General features: G+C 34.6%; 2 pseudogenes; one reads left to right on the top strand and one right to left on the bottom strand.

Annotated features, from left to right (window-relative positions):
* Positions 1–1380: 1380 nt before the first annotated feature.
* On the bottom strand, positions 1381–8547 carry LOC136216989 (uncharacterized; annotated as a pseudogene).
* Positions 8548–19433: 10886 nt separating this feature from the next.
* LOC136218236 (alpha,alpha-trehalose-phosphate synthase [UDP-forming] 6-like) lies at positions 19434–22677 on the top strand (annotated as a pseudogene).
* Positions 22678–22910: the final 233 nt, after the last annotated feature.

Here is a 22910-nt window from a genome sequence, read left to right as displayed (position 1 = left end):
ATATACTTATAATTCAAGATTTCGACCAAAAAATATGTTAATGTCTCAGACTTGAAAGCTTTTCGTTACTCATACTAGTTGTCGAACTCCTTCATATTGAGGGTCCATTATTCTAGTCTCTCGGATATCTTTGGTCTTTGCAGCACCTAAAGGAGTGGGGAGTCTGTCCGGACGATGATTGTGTGGCTCTAAAAGTAGTGTCTGAGCTTCTGTGAGGTCATTACCATTATGTATGCCAACTTCTCCAATCTGGGGTATCTGCTCTTAGCATCTCGAAAGACTCGGCTGACATAATAGATCGAGAATTGCTCCGTACTTTCCTCCCGGAACATGCCAAGCAATTCGACTATTGTGCTTACATATAAGTAATGATTATTAAGTGAAAGATACTACGTAGCATCCTATGGTGGCAGACTTGCATCTATGGGTGTTAATGGATCAATTTCAATGGTTATTGGATAAAGAAAACCAATCCAATTCAATAAAGAAAGAAATTCATGGACTGGTTGTAAATAAATTCAATCCATAAATAGAGTTAGATTGTATTGGTTTTTAACAATCAATCCAAGGACCAATTTCACTCAAACCGATTTTTTAGTTAGATTAAATAATCCAATCAATTTTATTTAAATTCACACTAAATCTAATTTTTTCAATAGTATCAAATTTAGAAAAAAAAGGAAGAGAATACAAAAAAAACGTGAAAATAAGAAAAAATGTGACAAATGGAAATAAATGTGGAAAATGAAAAAAATACGAAAAAAGAAAAGGATGGAAAATGGACAAGCAGAAAAACGAGAAAACGTGATAAAAGAAAACGAGTTAGTTGTGTCGCACTTTTAAAAAGGAGCGACATAAAGATAACACACTACTTGTGTCGCTTTTATAAAAGCGTGTCACAAAAATAACACACTCATTGTGTCGTTTTGGTAAATGCGCGTCACAAGCTTGCTCTTGTGTCACACTATAAGACAAGCGATACAAGAAGTAACTCATTTGTGACGCACGCTCTTCAAGCATGACACAAGTGATGACACAGAATACTTAGTTGTGTCGCGTTTACAGAACGCGCGACACTAGTTACTCTGTTGTGTCGCTCTCTCTTCAAGCGCGACACAAGAGGTGCGACACAAGTGAGCATTTCTGTACTAGTGAATAAAAATACGGAAAAAACATGTTTAATAGGTGTTTTCTAGTATATACTAGCTGTAGACCCGTGCAATGCACAGATTTTATTTTTTAAAAAATAAATTATAAAATCAATTATGTTATCTATTAAAATTATTCATGTATAAATTTTTTAAATTTATTTATTTAAACAATAATTTAAAATTATTTGTACACTAAATAAAAGTAATTCAATAAATTGTATTTTAAGAATCAGTCTATATTATTAAATACTTCTTTAAACACTACATTTTGGGTACAATTAGATGTATTATCTTCATCGTCACAAATAAGAATTTTCAATCCTTTTTTGCTGTGACTCTTGAAACCGTAACCTACATTTGACCATGGCTAAAAACAAGACGTGGAAGATATAATCCAACATGTGCAAGTGATTGGCCTTGACTTTTATTGATAGTCATAGCAAAGCAAACAACTAAGGGATATTGTCTTCGTTGAAATCGAAATGGCAATTTGATGTCTGATGGAGTCAAAGTAAGCCGAGGTATGAAAACCTTCTGTCCAATGTTACAACCTATAATTTTCGATGCTTCAATCACATGTTTTTCCAATTGTGTTACCACCAATCGGGTACTATTACATAGCCCAAGAGTCTGATCAATATTACGAAGTAGCATAACATGTATTCCAATCTTTAATGTCAACTTGTGATTCGGCAATCCTGAAGAATTAATAGTATTAAAAAATTCAGGAGTATACACATCTTCATGACTATTTGAATGACTTTCAACTTTGCAGATAGAATCTGAACTCAAGTAACATATTTCTTCTCCTGGCCATCCAGACAACATATACTCATTCACCTTGTTAACAATATCCAATGTAGGTGCAAGAATTGCACGTTCTTGTAAGTATATTGGATCTTGAATGTTTTCAATGATACTTGGATATGTACTTTTGACAATGGCTCCAATAGGATCATCAACATCTTTGATGAGTAATTCTTCGGGTATATCAAATGTAGCTTCTCTGTCATTTTCCCCACCAATTGTTCCATCACCAATGCTTAAGATCCATTCAGAAAAAGATCTTAATTCTTTTGTATCAGTATTTGAATCTCGATTTTGAAGCCTCATGTTCTCGGTTAACTGAAGTACTTTACAATATCTCCACAAGTAAGATGAATTTATTATAGATGATACTATGTTCTGTCTGCTAGCTTTTGGAATAACAAGCAATATTTGTCTGAAATCTCCACCCAAAACAACAACCTTTCCACCAAAAGGCAAAGCCATGCTATTACTATTTTGGAAGCGCATGATATCACGTAAAGTCCTATCAAATGCTTCAAAACAATGTTTATGAACCATAGGAGCCTCATCCCATATAATAAGTTGTGCTTTAATGAGTAGTTCAGCTAATGGGCTTCCTTGTTTGATGTTACAAGTAGAATCTTCAGTGATTAGTATGGGTATACCAAATCGAGAATGTGCAGTTCAACCACCAGGCATAAGGAGAGACGCAATTCCACTTGATGCTATTGTTAGGACAATATCACCTTTAGCTCTAAGGAAAGATGACAAAGTCCTCCATATGAATGTCTTCCCAGTTCCTCCAAATCCATAAACAAAAAAGAAACCACCATTTTTCGATCCAATTTCCTTGATAATTGTTTCGAACACCATTTTTTGATCATTATTTAAAGACAATATAAGATGGTCACTTTCTTCTTCCAACAACTCTCTATCATAACTAAGTTCATCTTGAATGAGACTATTTCTTCCTTCCTCAATTAGGCATGCATCTGGGAATGTTAATGAAGGGTAATCTCTTAAGCTTTTCCCATTTCTATTCAAATTTTTCTCTATATCAGAAAGTGTGAAGTTTTTTAACTGCTCATCATCCATTTGCAAATCTAAAAAACAAAACATGATACAGAAAATAAAAGTGTTATTTATTGGATCATAGTTTTCATTTCTATTATCATATATTTGATTCATTTTGATTTTCTAAATAAACAATGCAATGTTGATATCAATCCTACTATGTTTTTATGTGGAATTTTTGAATTTAAATATAAGTATAGATAAATTACAGCAATACATTATAAATGTATTACCTTGGTTATTAATGAGCCTTCGTTGGCAATATAGGATGTCATCGGAAAGTAAATGCCATGTTTGATTCCAAACTGATTCCGGACTTGTAATGCAATTTGAGAACAATAGAGAAGTAAACAATAAACGAAGAAAATGGCATGTTCCCCAGAAGGATGCTTCTTGAATTGCATATACGTACTCTTTGTCATCATCCAGTAAACCCAATGCAAAGCAAGCATCTTTGAAAGTAGGGTATAAGATATTATTCACAGTTCTTATGTCATCATATTTGGTTGGGCATTTCACAATATTCAACAATATTCTGAGATAATACAACTCACCTGCTCCTGGATGAACATAAAATATTCTTCCAACACTTAGCCCACGCTTTCTAGGACACCATTTCTTGATCTTCTTTTTTATACTGGATGTAGGGTCAATTACTTCCACTTCTTTCCACACAAACTTATTTGGAAATTCAACATAAGTTAACTCTCGCGCTTCTGTATATTCTTCATTTGCTCTCATCCATTGCAAAAACATGGTTCCAGCGTCATTACCTCTTCTAACAACATCATCAATTGGCTCAGCGTCATTAAACACAATACTTTGTTCATTTGGAAGATGGAAACTGAGTCTTTCAACAGCCGATTCACGGTAGTTAATATGAAATGCAAATATTCTCCATACTGCCTCACAAGGAGAAATGTATCTACAATCATAATACATTTTAACTTCATCCTCGATGCCATCACCAGCATTTCCCTTTTGTTGGTAATAAGCAGTAGTTATTCGATCATTCCCTTTGTTTATGTACTTGAACAAATATTTGATTGCTCTATGTTGATTGCACCATTCCACATTAATATGCGCATCATATTTCAATAACAACTGCTGATTATATGGCACAATATATCTATTGTCAAGAAGAATTTTGTTTTTCAATATTGTTCTTCCATTATCTCTTCTCATGTACAACGGATATCCATTTCCATCAACACTTGTCTCCTTATTAAATTTCTTTGGAAAGCGCTTGGAACATTTTCCATCTTTCATGCATGGTGATTTGTTATTTGAAACACCACAAGGGCCATGAAGCATGAACTTTTTAACCAACTCATGTAATTGAGGATTCTCACCCGGTTCTGGAATTTCTGCTGAAATGATCTTGTTAATATCTTTTCCCGACGGATGCTTATCTCCTGGATGCAAGAACAACAACATATGTGCATGTGGCAGGCCACGCTTTTGGAATTCAATTGTATACATAACTGGAAAATTTGTCATGTACAAACATTTGTAAGAATACTCATTATTGAAATGTTCTAAATTATAATATTATAAAAAATAAGGACTTACGGGCTTTTATCCTTCCAAATACTTTATCATTTTTCAAGTCATGAACCAACTTATCCAACTTTATCTTGAAAACTTTTGTTATTATATCTGGTATATCTTCTGCTTTTAAGCCTTCTTTATCAATGAATCTTTGTATTTCCACCCACTTTGAGTTGCATATGAAAGTGATGAAAATATCAGGATATCCAGTCCAACGACATATTGCCATCGCATCTTGATAATTTTGCATCATGTACCTAAGGTTAATATCAAACACTTATATTAGTTAAGATTTTGTTGGATAATGTTATATGTAATATTTGAAATTTAAAAGCTTTTGAAAAACATTAACTAAATTTTGAATTTTTTTATAATTTAAGAGTACACGCACCTTGCACCACCAACGTATGATGATGGTAGAATGATTCTTTTCCCACTTGAGGATGGGTTGGTTTCGCCTTTCAATATTGCATCTGATAGCCCTTTATATAAATCTTCTCTCAAATTTTTTTGATTGTTCCTAATGTAGCTCAACCTTTCGGCCTCTATCATTGTGTAAGAATCAACCAAAAATTGCTGAAACAACTTCCGTGAATTCAAAATAGATGATCGTTCATTGTTTCTTTGTTGTATTCGATAACAGAAAAACTCCCGCATACTAATTGTTTCCCTTTTTCCATTCTTATTATTGTTAAACAAAATATCTTTTCGAAATCCATCCTGGCCTAATGGAAAAAGCAATGGATACTGCATAGGCAGATAAGATGGATGTAACTCATTAATACGCTTCAACATACTATTCTTAGTCTCGGTTATAATGTCTCTGCATGTTTCTGAAGTATCAACATCTCCAACTATTAAACCCGCAACTTCCGAAGCACTTGGCATGTTGTACCTTCGCCCATCTGTTTTCCTACCTCCAATCAATCTTAATTTTACCTCTGGATATTCATCACTAGCCAATCTATTCCTGACTACTCTAAATGACTGTGCTAAAACATTGTACTCGTCCAGCATAACTTTTAGGTCCTTAATGATGGATTCTTCAAAACGTTTCTTCGAATTTCGAGAGCTGGATTGATATATTGAAAAAAGTAACAATTAGATAAACAAAAATTAATTCTTCTACAGTAATGATAAAACATATAATAACGTACCAAAAAGATCCCGCTCTGTTAGAAATCTCATTCTATGTATCATGTATGTAAAGTTGTGCAAACTTTGGTTGTGATCCATGTTGTGGTAGCAAACTACCAATCAAGTGGCAATTTTAACCATTAAGTCTGAAGACATATGGTCCATTTCCATTGTTCAGTGAAGAATCAATCTTACCACCCATTGATGTAAAGGAGAACATCATATTATATGCTCTGATATTTTCAATGAATGATTTACTTCGACTGTCACTCCCATACAAAAGATTATGTAATGTATCTGGGAGATCCCTCATTAAGGGTAATTTTACTTTCCCAACCCCACAACATAATGTAAATATAGGTACACTGGAATTTCGCTGCTTATGAATTCGCTCTTCATACCAAAATAATGCACCACAAAAAGAGCATATATATTCGAGAACTCCAAAATCCAATATATCTGCATTTTGCATAATTTGTAGTTTATTAAAAAAATTATAAGTATATTACTTATTGTATTTAAATATTGTATATTGATCAATAGAATAAAAACATTCAAATACAATATTAAAACGATGCATATAAATTTTGTGATTAATTTCAACACAAATAGAAAATAATATATTTATGGACAATAAATGTAATACCAATAGTAATATGCACACCATCCAACGTGGTGGTGTTTGGGTTACGCTTTTCACGAACTGGTGAGTGGGTTACAAATAGAAATTAATGTTTCCTACATATGAATTTATAAATTATTATGAAATTGACTAATATTTGAATAAATAATAACTTCGTAACATAAAATTAATGAAATACCATTAGTAATGTCTTGTAGATAAATCCTTCTATCTTCATTCGCATGAAAACTCTTTATACTCGTAGATGAAACACCTTCAACTCAAAAAAAATGTTTATTAATTCACAAATAATTATAATTGCTTTCAAACAATAAATCACATATCTATAAAACATAATGCATCATTTTAACCCTCATATGAAATAAAATTTACGATACAAAATAAGTTTAAGATTTTGACACAATGATTTTAATTAACTTGCAAGATATTTGGTTGAATAATTAAATGTAAAAATATCGATATATTCAAAATCTATTAATTACTTGATCGAAACTCCTTTATATTGGAATTTAAGTTCATGGAACGCTTCTCTTGCAATTTATTCTTCCTTTTCATCCTTGCCTCATGGCTTTGCAAGTGAGAATTTTCTTGTGATAGGAAAAACAGATGATTTGGTGTCTGCTTAGCACACAAGAAAAGTCAAATAAGCTTTACATGTGCATATATAAATTTATTATAAATGGCTGATTTATAATTTATAATGTGCATAAATTATATTTACTTTGTTGAATGTGTTTCGAATTGAGAGAGATAGAAAGAGCCGAAATACTTAGAGAGAGATAGATGATTGAATGATTTCCCTTAATTAGGGTTCGTATAAATCTCGTGTATTTATATTACAGACATATAAATCTATATTAATTAGGTTTCTGCTAAACCCTAATTAGTTGTATAGTTTAGATACAACTCTAAGACCTAATTCTAGATAGACTAGAATCTTATCTCTGCACACTTAATAGACTTGTGAATAGACTACAATTCTATTTAGTGAGCAGATAATTATCTGTAGAGATAATACTGATATTATCTCTAACACCCCCCTTCAAGCCGATGCCATGGAGAAACCAACAGTCTAGAGCGTAGCTGCGTGAAGCGTAGACTAGGTAGCGGCTTGGTTAACACGTCTGCTACTTGGTCATCAGTAGGAATGAATCTGACATTGAGAAAGCCATTTGTGACTTGTTCTCGTACAAAGTGATAATCCAGCTCAATGTGTTTTGTACGAGCATGAAATACAGGATTTGAAGTGAGATAAATGGCACCTACATTGTCACACCATAGTTGAACGGGGGGCGGGATGTGAAATCCCAGATCTTTCAGCAATGACTTTAGCCAGAGTAATTCCGCTGCTGCATTTGCAACTGCTTTGTACTCACTTTCAGTGGACGATCTTGCAATGGTGGGTTGCTTTCTTGTTTGCCACGACACAATGCTATTCCCAATGTAGACACAGAACGCTCCCGTTGATCGTCTGTCATCCAGACATCCTCCCCAATCACTATCCGAGTAGCAATGCATATGCGAAATATGTTTGGGTGACATAAGTATGCCATATTCAAGAGTTCCTTGAAGGTACCGGAGCACCCGCTTTACACTCTTCCAGTGTTCATCCGTGGGACAGTGAAGAAACTGACAGAGCTTGTTGACTGCGAATGCAATGTCAGGGCGAGTGAGAAGAAGGTATTGAAGAGCTCCCACAATGCTCCGATATTCATCTCCTGATGCAAGCGGAGTGCCAAGGCTTTTTGATAATGTAGGAGTGGTGCTCATGGATGTCGTGATTGGTTTGGCGTCAGCCATGTTGACACGATCAAGAATGTCAGCTGCATATTTTGCTTGACACAAGTGAATTCCATCTTTTGAATACTGAATCTCAATACCCAAGAATTATTCCGCACGTCCCAGATTGCGAATGGGAAATTCAGTTTCAATGGAAGAGATTACACGGACAATGTGAGCTGGCGAATTACCTATGATAAGGATATCATCCACATAACATAAGATGTATGTTTGAATTTGTCCATTTGTGTGAACAAAGAGGGAGTTGTCAGCCAATGACATTTTGAATCCAAGAGAGACAAGGAAGTTTCGTAGACGAGTGAACCATTCTCGCGGAGCCTGTTTTAGCCCATATAAGCTCTTCTGCAGCAAGCACACATGATCAGCTTGATCCGGATCACGAAACCCTTGCGGTTGTTCCATATAGATTGTTTCAGTGAGATTTTCGTGAAGAAATGCATTCGACACATCAAGCTGATTAATGAACCACCGTTTGGACGCAGCAATGGCCAAAACTGTGCGTATGGTGGTTGCTTTTACCACCGGACTGAACGTTTCTTTGTAATCAATGCCCGATTGTTGAGTGAATCCTCTTGCCACTAGTCGCGCTTTGTATCTGTCAATGGATCCATCCGACTTTCTCTTTGTGCGGAAGAGCCAGCGAGATGTAATGATATGTCTTCCTTGGGGCCGTGGGACCAATTTCTAAGTGTCGTTGTCAAGAAGTGCTTTTATTTCTTCGGACATAGCTTGTCTCCATTCAGGTAATTTGTTTGCTTTGCTAAAACACGTAGGATCGATCACTCCATTTTCATGTGTTGCTAGTAGTGCCGCGAATTTACCTCGAGAGTGCAGCGTTGTTTGCCGAAGTTGCATTGTGTGACGTCGTGCAGCGTCGGATTCAATGTTTGCAGACGATGCTTGTGATGATGGCGTTTGCACAGGCACCATTGGGGCAGTTGCGATGTTCTCTTGGTCGATGAGTTGTGAATTTTCTGCTCTTGGAGCCGCGCACTGCTCTTGTGCCGTATCATGACAATTTTCGGCTGTCGAAACGCCAGACGGCGAGGCATGTCGGATGGTGCTGGTTGGATCAGCCCGCGAGACCCCCATCACATCGTCGCGGTGATGTGTTGCCGCACTGATAGTTGCCTGACTGTCTGATGCGGTAGCGCCGTTGTTTTCAGCTTGCGGTTCCAATGCCGCATACTGCTGATCTTCAAAAGACAAATTGGCAACGGACGGAGCCAGATTTGTATAGTCATTCTGGACAATAGAGTTTGTGTGGCCAACCATGGGTTCCACAGGAATATACGAGGGTAATGAATGAGGGACAGAGCTAGTGGATCGAGGAATACCTGGATACGGTCCGAGGAGTGAAGGTAGTTCTAGTGTTGTTGCTTCCAACCCTGCGCTAGTAGAAAGAGGCGGATTGACCGATTGAGCTGCCGGGAAGACCCCTTCATCATGCTTGACAAATTTACAGATGTAAATTCTTCCTGTGGATATGTCTAAACATAACTCGCCCGAGTGATTGGATGACGGTCCAAGATAAACACAGAGTTTGAAACGAAAATCAAATTTGTTTTTGTTATAGGGTCGTAGAAGTGGATAAATGCCACTACCAAATATTCGAAGGAACGAGTAAGCAGGTTGCTTGCGAAACAACATAAAGAAAGGAGAGCGATTCCTAAGTGTTTTGGTAGGAAGAATATTGATCATGCGTACACTATGAACCATGGCATAATTCCAGATTTAAGGGGTAAGTTAGCATTGGCTAACATGGTGAGACATGTGTCTACTACATGTCGAATTTTTCGTTCAGCGATGCCATTTTGAGCATGTGTGTGAGGACATGCAATCTTGTGTACAATCCCATGTTCATGGAGAAACGGCTGGAGTTTTTGAAACTCACCCCCAAAATCTGAGTAGAAGTTTTTAACTTTGGCATCATACTGATTTCTAATCATTGCAAGAAAGTTTTGAAATATTTGAGCTACTTCACTTTTATTTTTAAGACAAAATAACCAACTAAAGCGAGTAAATTCATCAATGATAATAAAAAAATAACGATGTCCATTAAAGGAGAGAATAGGGGCAGGGCCCCAAACATCCAAATGTAAATTTTCAAATCGAAAAGTACTAGAACGAACAATTGAAGGTAAAGAAGTTTGAGATAATTTTCCTAAAGGACAAAAGGAGCAATTATTGGTAGGTGCAGAAGAAGATAAATTATTGTCTTTCAGAATTCTACTGACTGTCTGATTCTGACAATGACCAAGCCGTGCATGCCACCGCTCGAAGGAAACCTTCTCTCCGACTAGCGCCTCTTTCAAGTTGGGTGGAAGCACATAGAGCCCATCCTTACTCGGACCGCGCAACAGGATTGCCCCAGTAGTTTGATCCTTCACAAGAAAATGGTTAGGCCAAAATTCAAAGAAACATGCATTATCACGAGTGAATTTCTGAACCGACAATAATGATTTAGTAAGCTTGGGTACCAATAAAATATCAGAGATTTTAAGATGTTTGATATGAGATTGACCAAGATGAGAAATTTGCAAACCTTGCCCATTTCCAAATTGAACCGTATCATTGCCCGGGTAAGGGTGCATTTGTTGTAGTTGACTTGGCTGAGCCATCATGTGATTGGTGGCGCCCGTGTCCGGATACCAGGGTTACGGCGGCCCACTGAATGGGTCTACAGGGTTGTGCCATGCCATATAAGCCTGAGCATTGGGTTGCGATTGACGTGTTGCAAATCCTTTTGGCCTCTTGCATTTATCCGCCCAATGATCAAGATCACCACAGTTAAAACATTTGCCGCTTCTCCTCTTTTTCGTTTTGGATTTTGCATTCGTGGAAGAGGAGACAGATGACACATTTGCTTCATGCGAACTCAATTGTGATGCCGGAAGTGTGAAAGCAGATTTTTTTGTGGAGTTAATCATCCCTTCAACGGTTTTTAACTTGCTCAACAATTGATAGTAATCAATATGGATCCCCTTCTGAGTCATTAAATTCTGAATGCATGATTTGAAAGGATCCCCAACATTCTTGTAAAGTAATGACGGTAGAAGATGCATGGGATATGGATTGCCAGATGCAGCCAGATCATCAAGTATAGCTTTAAGTTTTTGCATATATTCACCAATTGGTAACTCATTTTGTTCAAACTCATGTAACTGAATGCTTAATTGGAACTGTTTATCATCAGTAATGACGCCATACACGTTTTCAAGTGCAACCCAGATGTCATGTGAATAATGAAAGCAAGTAATAATTTCTTAAACTTCCTCTGTAATTGAATGTAATAGCAGGGACATCACATCATTTTCTAATTCATCCCACACAGTGTAGGCTGGATTGAGTATAACATCATTGTTGTTTGACAGAAAACCTCCCCTAGATAGAAATTTGGGTGGTGGTGGTGTATTGCTTGTGATGTGGTCAAAATAGTGATGATGTTTGAGGGTAGACACAATGGCCATCCTCCATGCTTTATAATTATTTGGTGTTAGTTTTATGTGAGTCTGTGTATGCATGGATTGAGGACGGGGTTGATGAACAGACTCACTGCTCGGTGTGGAGTAGGTTTGGTAATTAGAGGTACCAATGTGATTTGAGGGGCGGGTTAGAGGTGGATGCACATAGAATTGATCATTAGATTGAGTGCAAAAGGTAGAGGGCAATTGAGAACTATGATAGGACGGGGGAGGTCCAAAGCCAGGCCTTGTAACGGGTTGCGAAAAATTACCTGGAGGATGAAACAATGGTGGAGATGGCTGCTGTACAGTAACCCGCGGTATCTGTTCTTGCTGCCGCGGCCAAGGAAAACTTCCTCCATCATAATTTTCGAACAGGTACGTGGAGGTAACTGTCGACATTGGTGCGGCGGTGAACGGAGAGTCGAACCTCCAGCCAGACGACGGCTGAAGCGACGACGCAGACGCCGTATCCACGGTGTATTCCGTGGCAAAGCTTCGGTTAGAGTTCGACCGAGCTGCTGCTGTAACTGGTGGCAGAGTAACGAAGCTCGCGGCTTCTACTGTTTCCGCAATTGACATGATCACGGCCGGGGATACCACCGTATGCTGATTATTTGCCGATAGTGGTTCTGAATCGGACAGAAAAATCGACGACATCGGTTGAGACAGTGATGTCGATTGATTAAGGGAATTAAACGGGATTGATGCGGAAGCCGAGCCAGGCGGAGTGGAACCGTTTCCTGCTCGTGATACCATGTTGAATGTGTTTCGGATTGAGAGAGATAGAGAGAGCCGAAATACTTAGAGAGAGAGAGATGATTGAATGATTTCCCTTAATTAGGGTTCGTATAAATCTCGTGTATTTATATTACAGACATATAAATCTATAGTAATTAGGTTTCTGCTAAACCCTAATTAGTTGTATAGTTTAGATACAACTCTAAGACCTAATTCTAGATAGACTAGAATCTTATCTCTGCACACTTAATAGACTTGTGAATAGACTACAATTCTATTTAGTGAGCAGATAATTATCTGTAGAGATAATACTGATATTATCTCTAACATAATTGTCTAGTTGATGAGCCGACATTGGAGAGATCTGCAACTATAAATAAATATATTGAAGATTGTTAATCTAAAAAAGCAATTAACAAAATTGACTTAATAATAACAAAACAATCATAGACTTAATTCAATATATTTAAATTATTAAAATTACCAGTTTGTGACGTATTAGTTTTTAAAATTTTATTGTGTGAGCGTTTCTCAGTCAACTTGTTTTTCCTCTTCAATCTAACAAGACGAGTTTGTTCCAATATTGCGAGAGATTGGTCATTTGGAAACATTCTGCAAAAAAAAAAAAAAATCTCATTCATGTTAATTACTGCTATTTTTAAATTTCAAAAAAAAAAAAAGTTAGAAGCTTAAAGGCTTATTTGTTAATTTTCATATGTTGTTGTAAATATCTATGATCTTAGCTATCTATTAATTGATAGGCTTATTTATTAATTTTCCTATGTTATCGTACAATTTCAACATATTCAAATATTGGGGGCATATGGTTTAAGCCATTAAATAATGAAGATAAACTTATTTGTCTGCTAAATAAAAACATAGCAGGATAGCAGGTGAAGGTTTTGAACTTTTTGGATGGGCTTCATGTAAATGTTGAGAATAAAGTTTGGGCTAGTTTGGATTATTTATCTGGTCCAATAAGAGTTTGGGCTAGTTTGGATTACTTATCTAGATTATTTATGGATTTGAACTCAACATTTTAAAAAAAAATCAAACATTATTTTCTAGGAAATTACATAGGAAGTCAGTTTTAGAATTTATTTTACAACTAAGTATCCATTATTTTTTAATAAACTCATTTTAAAAGGGTTATCACGTTTTGTATAAAGTAGGTTATAATTTTAAAAATGTGATAATTTTAAAATTTTGTTGATAAATCTTATACATGTGTAAAGTAACAAATTCATGTTGGATGTGTAACTTACCATTTTTTATAATCTCATACAGGCCCGTGCATTGCACAGGTATTGTTAGTATATGATTTATCAATTTTGTATATATAAAGATTCCATTAGTATAATTATTTATTATGTGTTTTGATCAATGTTTTAAAAACCGGTCTGAAAGTCGAACCAGATTGACAATTGAATTAAGGGTCGATAGGTTCAATCGGTTGATTCGGACTGGTTGATTCAGACTTATTATATATATCAATGTTATTAGAACCGGATGGAACATCAAACCAGATTTGTGATTGGATCAAGGGTCATTTGATCGGATTGGATGACTCGGATTGGTCAGACCGAATAACGTAATAAATAAATAAATCATATATATATATATATAATTAATTAGTTCTGATTTCTCCATTTTTAAATTTTCCAAATCAAGTCATTTAGAAATACAAATTAGGAGGATTTCTAAAATAGCAGATTGAGGAAAGAAAACTAGATGTAGAGCCCATGGACCTTGATTCAAGAATGAGAATATATAAATGAAAGATCGAAAACTAAATCTTCCTATTAGAAACTGCAAAAATTGAAACAATAAAAAATAGACCCAGTACCCAATTAATGAAAATGTAGTATATTGACCAAACGCAGTAAGTGAATCCCAAATGAGATTAAGTGGACCATGAACCTCAATGATTTGTAACTGTTCCTGCTGCAATAAAAAAGAATTCAGAGGCCTTAGCATTTGATGAATACAGAGCGAGTAACAAAGTAGAGTGTACCAGTTGAGGAATTAAGTGGATGGGTGAGAAATATGTTAGGGAATCAAGGGAGCATATACAAACAAAGGAGTTATCATCGTGATTAGGGGATTACTGGGAAACATAAAAAGAAAAACAAAGTAACTATTTAAAATTTCTGAGAAAATGGATGCACATAAGAAACTTTTAGGAGAAAATAAAAATTACCTTTTGAAGAGTTACAGATCATAAGGAAATTGAATGGAAAAGCACTTACAGATAAACCCGAATGGTGAGAGAATCTTCATTTTCATACTGCAAGAACAACAAAACATAATGGAAAGTAAGAAATCAAAGACATAAAAAAATCATATCTACAGACAAAACTTAAGAAAATTCAATCACTTATGGATGAACCGAAAGAAAAGCAAGTATTAGAGTTGAATCTGAAACACTCAGGGAAAGAGAGGGATGGCGAGCACATGCAAAAATCGAAGAGATTAAAGCAAGAAATCCAATTAGCAGTTAATGGGGAAAGAAAATCTGATGTTCCTTGAATGGTGTCCCCTTCCATGTCCTCCAATCAATAAATTACATATGGAAAATTTATCCTAATCAGTATTTAAATTTATTAAATCTGTTAACCACAATTAACTCTGGTTAACCATGTTTTCTTAACACTGTTTCTAACCAAATTTTACTATCCACGTCTTTGTCTCTCTTGGTGGAGTCTTCTTCTTTTCTTTTAATTCTGAAACTCCATTTTTCTCTAGAGAAAGATCAACCATGTGGAGAGTAAAGTGTTTAACATGGAGAAAAGGGGTATCATTCAGTTAATTGGGTTTAAAGATGGAAATTTGGCTATTTAATTCTTTTGGCTATTTAATTCTGAAACGCCATTTTGCTCATTGTCTGCAATTTTAGAAAAGGGGAGAAGGAACAAAAGTAATTAGAGTTAATGGAATAAACTTCATCGTTAAACCAAAGATGAAAAATTAATATATATAATCCAGAATTGCAGCTTCATGAATAGAATTATCATAATACACAATTTCTGTTTGAATTCAGGATTAGGTCTTTCTCTTTCTCTTCCTCTCCCTATTACTGATTTTGGGAGCAGAAGAAAAATGGCATAGGACTATGTTTTCAATCAAAGCAAAATCGTGTTTGCATAATTCAAACAACACAAGAAGAAGACTCTACTGTGAGAGAGACAAAGACGTGGATCGTAAAAGTTGGTTAACCAGAGTTAATTGTGGTTAACAGATTTAATAAATTTAAATACTGATTAGGATAAATTTTCTACATGTAATTTAATGATTGGGGGTATAGGGAAGGGAACACCATTCAAGGGACAGCATATGTTCTTCCGTTAATGGGATATGTAGAGAAGAAGAAGTTGAGCAAGGAGGGTGCATAATTGAGAGAGGTCGGAGATTAAGGGAGTGGGGAAAGAAGAGTTAGGAAGTGGTGAAAGTAAATGTTTAAAATATAACGTGGAAAGGAGCAGTTGAGAAGCCAGTGTGTAAGTATAAATTTTGTTGCAATAAATAAAATATCGGATTATCTTTTCATATATTAGTTAGATTTCCTAATTTTTTGGACTTTGAAAGACTTCCCACTTAATCAATCTAATAGGAAAAGATGGATGTGCATCAGATTATCTTTTCATATATATTAGTTAGATTTCCTAATTTTTTGGACTTTGAAAGACTTCCTACTTAATTAATCTAATAGGAAAAGATTAATTTTATTAAAAAAAGGTAAAAAGCATTATTAGGCTCCTGATCTTTTATTTTTTGGTCCATTAAGCTCTTGATTTTTTATTTAGATACATTAAGTCCCTGATCATTTATTTTTTGTCTCATTAAGCCCTTGATGACCAAAAAAATAATTTTGAACATAAAATTTGGTTAACAGACTGTTATTCATTACACCTACATTCGAAATTTATACTTTTTCACTGTTAGAAAGCAGTTTTGGACGTGTAATGTGGTTATAGAAAAACTGTAAAAACGTTAATTCAAACTGTTAAAATTTTTTTTTTAATAATTTCAAATACAGGTGAAGTTAATAACGTATTTTTAACTGAATTAAATGTTCAAAACTTACTAATTAGGTCATCAGTGGCTTAATGAAACCAAGAATAAATGATCAGGGGTGTAATGTATCCAAATAAAAGATCAATGACTTAATAAACCAAAAAATGAAAGATTAAGGGCCTAATAATATTTTTTGCCTAAAAAAACCATAACCATCAATGTAGATAAATAATAAATTTAAATTAAAAAAAAAGATAAACATCAATCTATCAAACATGTGATTAAGATATATATTAGTTAGATTTCCTATCTTTTTTGGACTTTACTTCCCACTTAATCAATCTAATAGAAAAAGATAATTTTATTAAAAAAAATATAACTGTCAATATGGATTAAACTTGTGAAAAATAATAAATTTAAATTAAAAAAAAAAGATAAACATCAATCTATCTAAAAAATCATCCGTATATAAAATTTACCAATTTTAATTTTAAAATAACTCTTGAAATATAAATCTATATATACTATTTATGGGTTCATTATTTTATTACGTTTTTTTTTTTTTGGAATTTCATTCCAAACATATGTACTTTGAATCTCAAAAAAGTAATGGCTCCAAAATACAATTTTGTCTCTGACATTAATGCAACTAAAGAAAAATATAAAATATATAATTACATTAAAAGTGTAGTTTAAAAATAAAGGGATAAGATGTAAAAATATCCCTAAACTTTACAGTCAGGATTAATTTACTTATACTTTCTAAAATATGCAATTTTACCCCAACAATTGAGTGAAATTAAGTTATTATTTTTCAATAACTTCTTAATAACCCTGGTATTATTTGACCTACAGTATAAGATGATCCAAATTTAACTTTAACATTTCTAAGCAAGATTAAGTTTAGACTTTTGTTACAAAAAAAAATTGAAAAGACTGATTTGACTGTTATATCAGAGTTTCGAAACATCGATTATGTTTAAGATATATAAGTTAATTACAAATTATTGTTGTGAAGTTGTCTAAAATATTTAGGGATAAGGTATCAAAATAAGTCTATGATTTTTGGAGAAGTATCAATTTAGGCGCCACGTACAAAATAGTATCAATATAGGCTTAATGATTAAAAAAAGTACCAATTTAGGTCTCGATAACGGATTGGACACGTCATTCCTATTACTCCGTTAAGTTTTGATTTCTCCCTCCACGTATAATTGGCAGAACTTAACGGAGTAATATATTACGTGTCTCGTTCCGTTATCGTGACTTAAATTATTAAATCTATATTTATTCTATTTTGTACGTTGAGCCTAAATTGACACTACCCTAAAATCCATAGACTTATTTTGGTACATTATCCCAAATATTTATTGGGTATGTGTGTAGATCTTCAAGATTAGAATGAGATTGCAATTGAGTATGAAAGATTGTATTGCTTTCATCTTTATATATGCACGAACCAAATCCCATAAGACCTTCATTGGTTCAAACCAATCATGGCTGGCTTGTAATTGCAGCTTCAGTTCTTTCATTTCCACTTTTTACTTTGTCCGTGTAATTATCATCTACAATTGTAGAGGTTCAGTTCTTTCCTTTCCACTTCACATTCCCTGCTATTGTGCTTTCTAGAGTAAAGCTACAGCAAAGAAACAGTAACAACGCTTAATCGGCTAGGAAAAAGTAAAATAAACAACTAAAATATTCTAATTCAGCATGAAAAAAGAAAATTGGCAATATGTGCATCCAAACACATTCTTAAATTGTAAAGTTTTTTCGTCATGTTTGTAACCTCAAACAAACACATGTTAGTTTAATAACTTGATTCAGTTTCTATCATCATTTAAAGCACGTCAATGTATGTAATTAGGTACTAAATTCTCTTTCTTCAAATCAATATTAATACATCTTAATCTTCATGATACAAAATTATTACTTTTCCAAACAACCACCTCTTTTATCTTTACACAATAAAAGACCGTTCGAATTAATTAAGCACAAATATAAATCCTTTAACTCCCAATTTCCATATCTTCGTGACTTTATTTCCCTTTACTCATTGGCTCATTTAACTTCTGATTGTCCAAATTAATTGGATAAGGGCTTCTTCTATGAAACAAATCTCCAACTTTTTCAACCAACACTTTCTCCGTAAACTCCAACATCTTAGTCATTCTTGAATCCAATTTAACCAGACCTTTTAGATAACAAATACTGAATAAACCATTCTTCTGGAAAGGAATGTCCAGCTTTGTCCTATAGCACAAACCCAATTAAGATTCCACATATCATAAACTATATACATATTTATATGCAAAAATTCAACTTGAGAAAGGAGAACAAAATGAAAAAGAAAAATGCAAACAAAGTCTCCTGAACCTCAGCCATAAACCTCAGCCATAAAATCTCAGGCTTGCTCCATGGACATAGGCAACACCTTCATAACATTTATGAACAATCAAATTTATAATCAGCAACAGAAACACTAAATAAGCAGCAATAAGATAAAGAAATAACATTTATCTATTAGAAAGGAAATTACCGATTGAAGAAGAGATTCTTCTAAATCTAGTGTCTTTCGTCTGTTATATAAAGGAAAGAAAGAGTTGGCAAACCTTTTGGATTCTGAATAAGCTTTACTTTACACAGAGTTTAAGAAACACAACATCAATAGAAAAATATACCTCCAATTGAAACAAAAATAATGTGGATATTAAGTAATAGTGACCAATTATGAAAGTTATGAATTTTACCAAGTAAATAAATCCCCAACTTCAACATGTTGATACCTGATTCAAGCTGGCAATTGAAGCTTGGCATTATTTTTCTATCTGTGGGAAAAAAAGACCAAGGGTTATTATATGCACTATAAAAAAACTGACCTTTGGGTACAAACTTGGGGGACAAATTAAAAAATTTGACCTCAAATCTTATTTTTAAATTCATATTGGGTACCCACATTATTTATTGTCTCCAATTATTTTAAATTTTAGAATTGGGTACGGTTTTTATAAATATTATTAAAATTTATTATTTAATACTAAATTACTAATATACGGGGACAACCCTAATTCAACATTTTACAGAATATCTCTTTCTCATCTAGCCGCAGTAATGGATTCGTTGATTCCCTTCCTTCACCGTCAGACTCATCAGCAACCACCTTCAGTCCACATTTCGTCGACCATATTCCGTCGACCACATTCATATAAAACCGACTCCAAAGATGATTAATTATAGAAGCTTTTCAATTAAGATCCATACCCTAAACCTAAGAGTTCAATTCTTCTCGGCTTCCATCCTAAACCCTTCACCTCTATGCCTGCCTAACCCAATCCCTAACATTATCTCCTCTATTCTCGGTTGTCCACCTCACATGAACACGATTTGCCTCTCTTTGTGGCTCTCCACACATGACCTGAACGCCAATTGCAGCTCTCCAATAGTCTCACCTCTTGCCTCAGTTCGTGTCATCGCCATAGGCTGATGATGTGAGCAGCAGAGGTGAAATTGTCCAGAAAGAGAGTGAGAGAGGGTTGTTTGAAGCCTGTAAGGAGTCGATCTTCTTACGAAACACAGCCTAACGCCGAACAGCTTTGACAAAGCTCCGATAACTCACTCGAAGAAAATGGCGAAAAGGCTCGGTACGCAACTCTTTGTTAGCAGTAATGTCTCCTTTCTCTGTCTATAAGTTTAACTCTCTTTAACTTCTTTTTCAGTTAATGCTTTGCTTTGTCAATAGGATTATCCCCCTACACGATGAATCGGAAATTAGAAAAATTATTTTCACCATTTGGAGTTGTAAGGGAAGGTAACCTTGCACTTTCGGAATTTCAATGAATGCACTATTGATTAAATTTGGTGTAAATCTAGCTAGGTTAGTGCGGGACCCAATAACTCAAAAGCCTAAAAGATTTGGGTTCATAACTTTTAATTCAGAGGATGAAGCACATAAGGCCATGGATGGAAGGGTAATTACCCTTTCATTTAGGTGGAATCTATGCTTAGTTTGTTAATTTTATTTTTATGTATGTTGTAAACTCGTATTGTTAAACTGAGTTCAAATTTGTTGGGAAAAGAATTTTAATGTTTGATAGGTATGAGTATGACATAGGACTAATTTGGATCAGTTCATCTTATCTTCTCCTGAACATTTAAGTGAACATTTCATTAAAAAACAAGAAATTCAATGCTTTTAACTATGAAAATTGAAGTGTAAAATATAGTCCTGGTATCCTAGTTCATTGAACATGTTTATATTGAACTCTAGTTTCCATGTTTTAATAATATACATTATATTTCGCGTATATGTTAGAATTCTTGTTGTTTGGTGTATTATTACATGTTATGTGACCATTTGAAGTGAAAACCTGATAAATTGACAATTATATTATCTTATTTGCTTATAGTTATTTAGTACCTGATACTGTAAAAGATGCTCAGACTAATAACAATAAATTGACTTTCTGTACTTCTTTTGTTTGCTTTTCAAGCTTCTTCCGATCAATCCAATGTCGATCTTTTCACACCCTTTGTTTTAAGCATTACAGTTGCCATGTACATCACGCTGCCCATCATCATCATTATCATATGTCAATATGCTTGGCCGACTGGATTCCTGTTAATTCCACTCGGTTGGCTGAACTTTTGGTACAGGGTATGATGCCTCATTTTACCTATGCTCTGCAGTTTCTTCAAGAAAAGAACACCAGTATTTGTTGTGTACCTGCTGTATATGAGATCAATTAGAATATGTCCCAAAAAAAACCTTCAGATAATCTTGTAGACAATATTCATTTTTTTTTATTGATACTTTTAAGTGCCTGTATTGGAGTTTACTTTGTCATAAAGTACTAATAAGCTCTTTATCTTCTGTTGTAGGGATATACTTTCTTGCAACATCTCGAGAACTAATTCGCCTTGACTCTATTACTAAATATCCAGTATTCATCACTTCTCGAAAGCATATCATGGGCGATGACAATTCGGTCTTTTAGAAATGAGTGGTTAGGTTTCCGTTTGTAGCTGAATGGGAGCTTTCATGTGCCTCAGGCTTCGATTGATAAGAGCCTGCCTCCTAAAACAATTGACATCCTAAATAACTTATGTAGAGATGAGAATAATATTGTTTTCCTTAGTGCTAGTAGCTGTAAAACTCTTACTGAATGGTTTTCTCAGTGTGAGAATCTAGGATTAGCTGCAGAACATGGCTACTTCCTTAGGTCTATTGGTTTGAATTTTTAAACTTATCATTATTATTGGACTTGCAATATGATTTGAATATCATTTGATTTCAGGCTAATGCGAGACTCCGAATGGGAAACATATGTGCCTGTAACAGACACAGCTTGGAAGCAGATTGCAGAACTGGTGATGCAACTTTATACTGAAACAACTGATGGGTCCACTATTGAGGATAAGGAAACTTCACTGGTATGGTCGTATGAGGATGCAAATCCAGATTTTGGTTCGTGCCAAGTTAAAGAACTTCTAGATCATATCGAGAGCGTCTTAGCGAACCTGTAACAGTCAAGAGTGGTCAAAATACAGTGGAAGTTAAACCTCAGGTTTGCACCAGATATTTTTTTTTAATAAAGTTTTCAATTTTTCCCTACTCTATGATGTAATCATGTGTAGGCTGATATTTGAGTGGAGCCGTTATCATTAATGTGAATTTGGTAAATGGTTGAGTGTAAATTTGTAGGCTGATATTCGAGTGGAGCCATTACCATTTTTTTTTTCATGCATTATACTATTGGAGTTGATTCTAATAAGAAGTATACAATGTAGGGAGTAAGCAAGGGGCTGGTGGTGAAAGGTTACTTTCAATGATGCAAGGAAGGGGATCATCGCCCGATTTTGTATTGTGCATAGGAGATGGCAGATCGGATGAAGATATGTTTAAGGTAATAATAAGTTCAATGGCAGAGGCATCAATTGCTCCAAGGGCAGGGGTATTTGCATGTACTATTGGGAACAAACCAAGTAAGGCTAAATATTATCTGGATGATACAACTGAAATTGTTAGATTGATGCAAGGTTTGGCTTCAGTTTCAGAACAGACAATTACTATGTAGCAGAAATGAAAGGTGTAAGAATTTAAGCATGACACGCTAGTTTCAGTGTAATTTATGAATGATGCTTTATGCAAGTGGTGATATTTTTCTAGTGAAGCTATAAATATATGTTTGTGGTTTGAAGTTTGAACTTGAGCTTGTTGAAACTGCAATTTAGAGGTTTTTGTGCTTGTTAAATATATAGGAGGATGCATTATCAATATTTACGTATTGTTGGTAGTCAAATTGGTTATGGTTTGTTTTGGTGCAGGCAAGGACAAAGTGTAATTCTGTTGTATTGTATTCGTAGACTGTGGAAGTAATGCAATGTCCTCGAGGGATTAGTATGGCCAACATCTAAAGATATTTGATCTGTTTTAGGATTAGTATGGCCTACATCTAAAGATATTTGACCTGTTTTCAATTCTCTTTAATACGTTGTCAATCATATTTAAAAATTTTGATTACGGTAAACGTTACGGGTAACAAATAT

Source organism: Euphorbia lathyris, chromosome 2, assembly GCF_963576675.1.
Source record: "Euphorbia lathyris chromosome 2, ddEupLath1.1, whole genome shotgun sequence".
NCBI lineage: Eukaryota > Viridiplantae > Streptophyta > Magnoliopsida > Malpighiales > Euphorbiaceae > Euphorbia > Euphorbia lathyris.
Note: the sequence above shows the minus strand (reverse complement) of the source record. Positions and strands in the feature narration are given on the sequence as shown.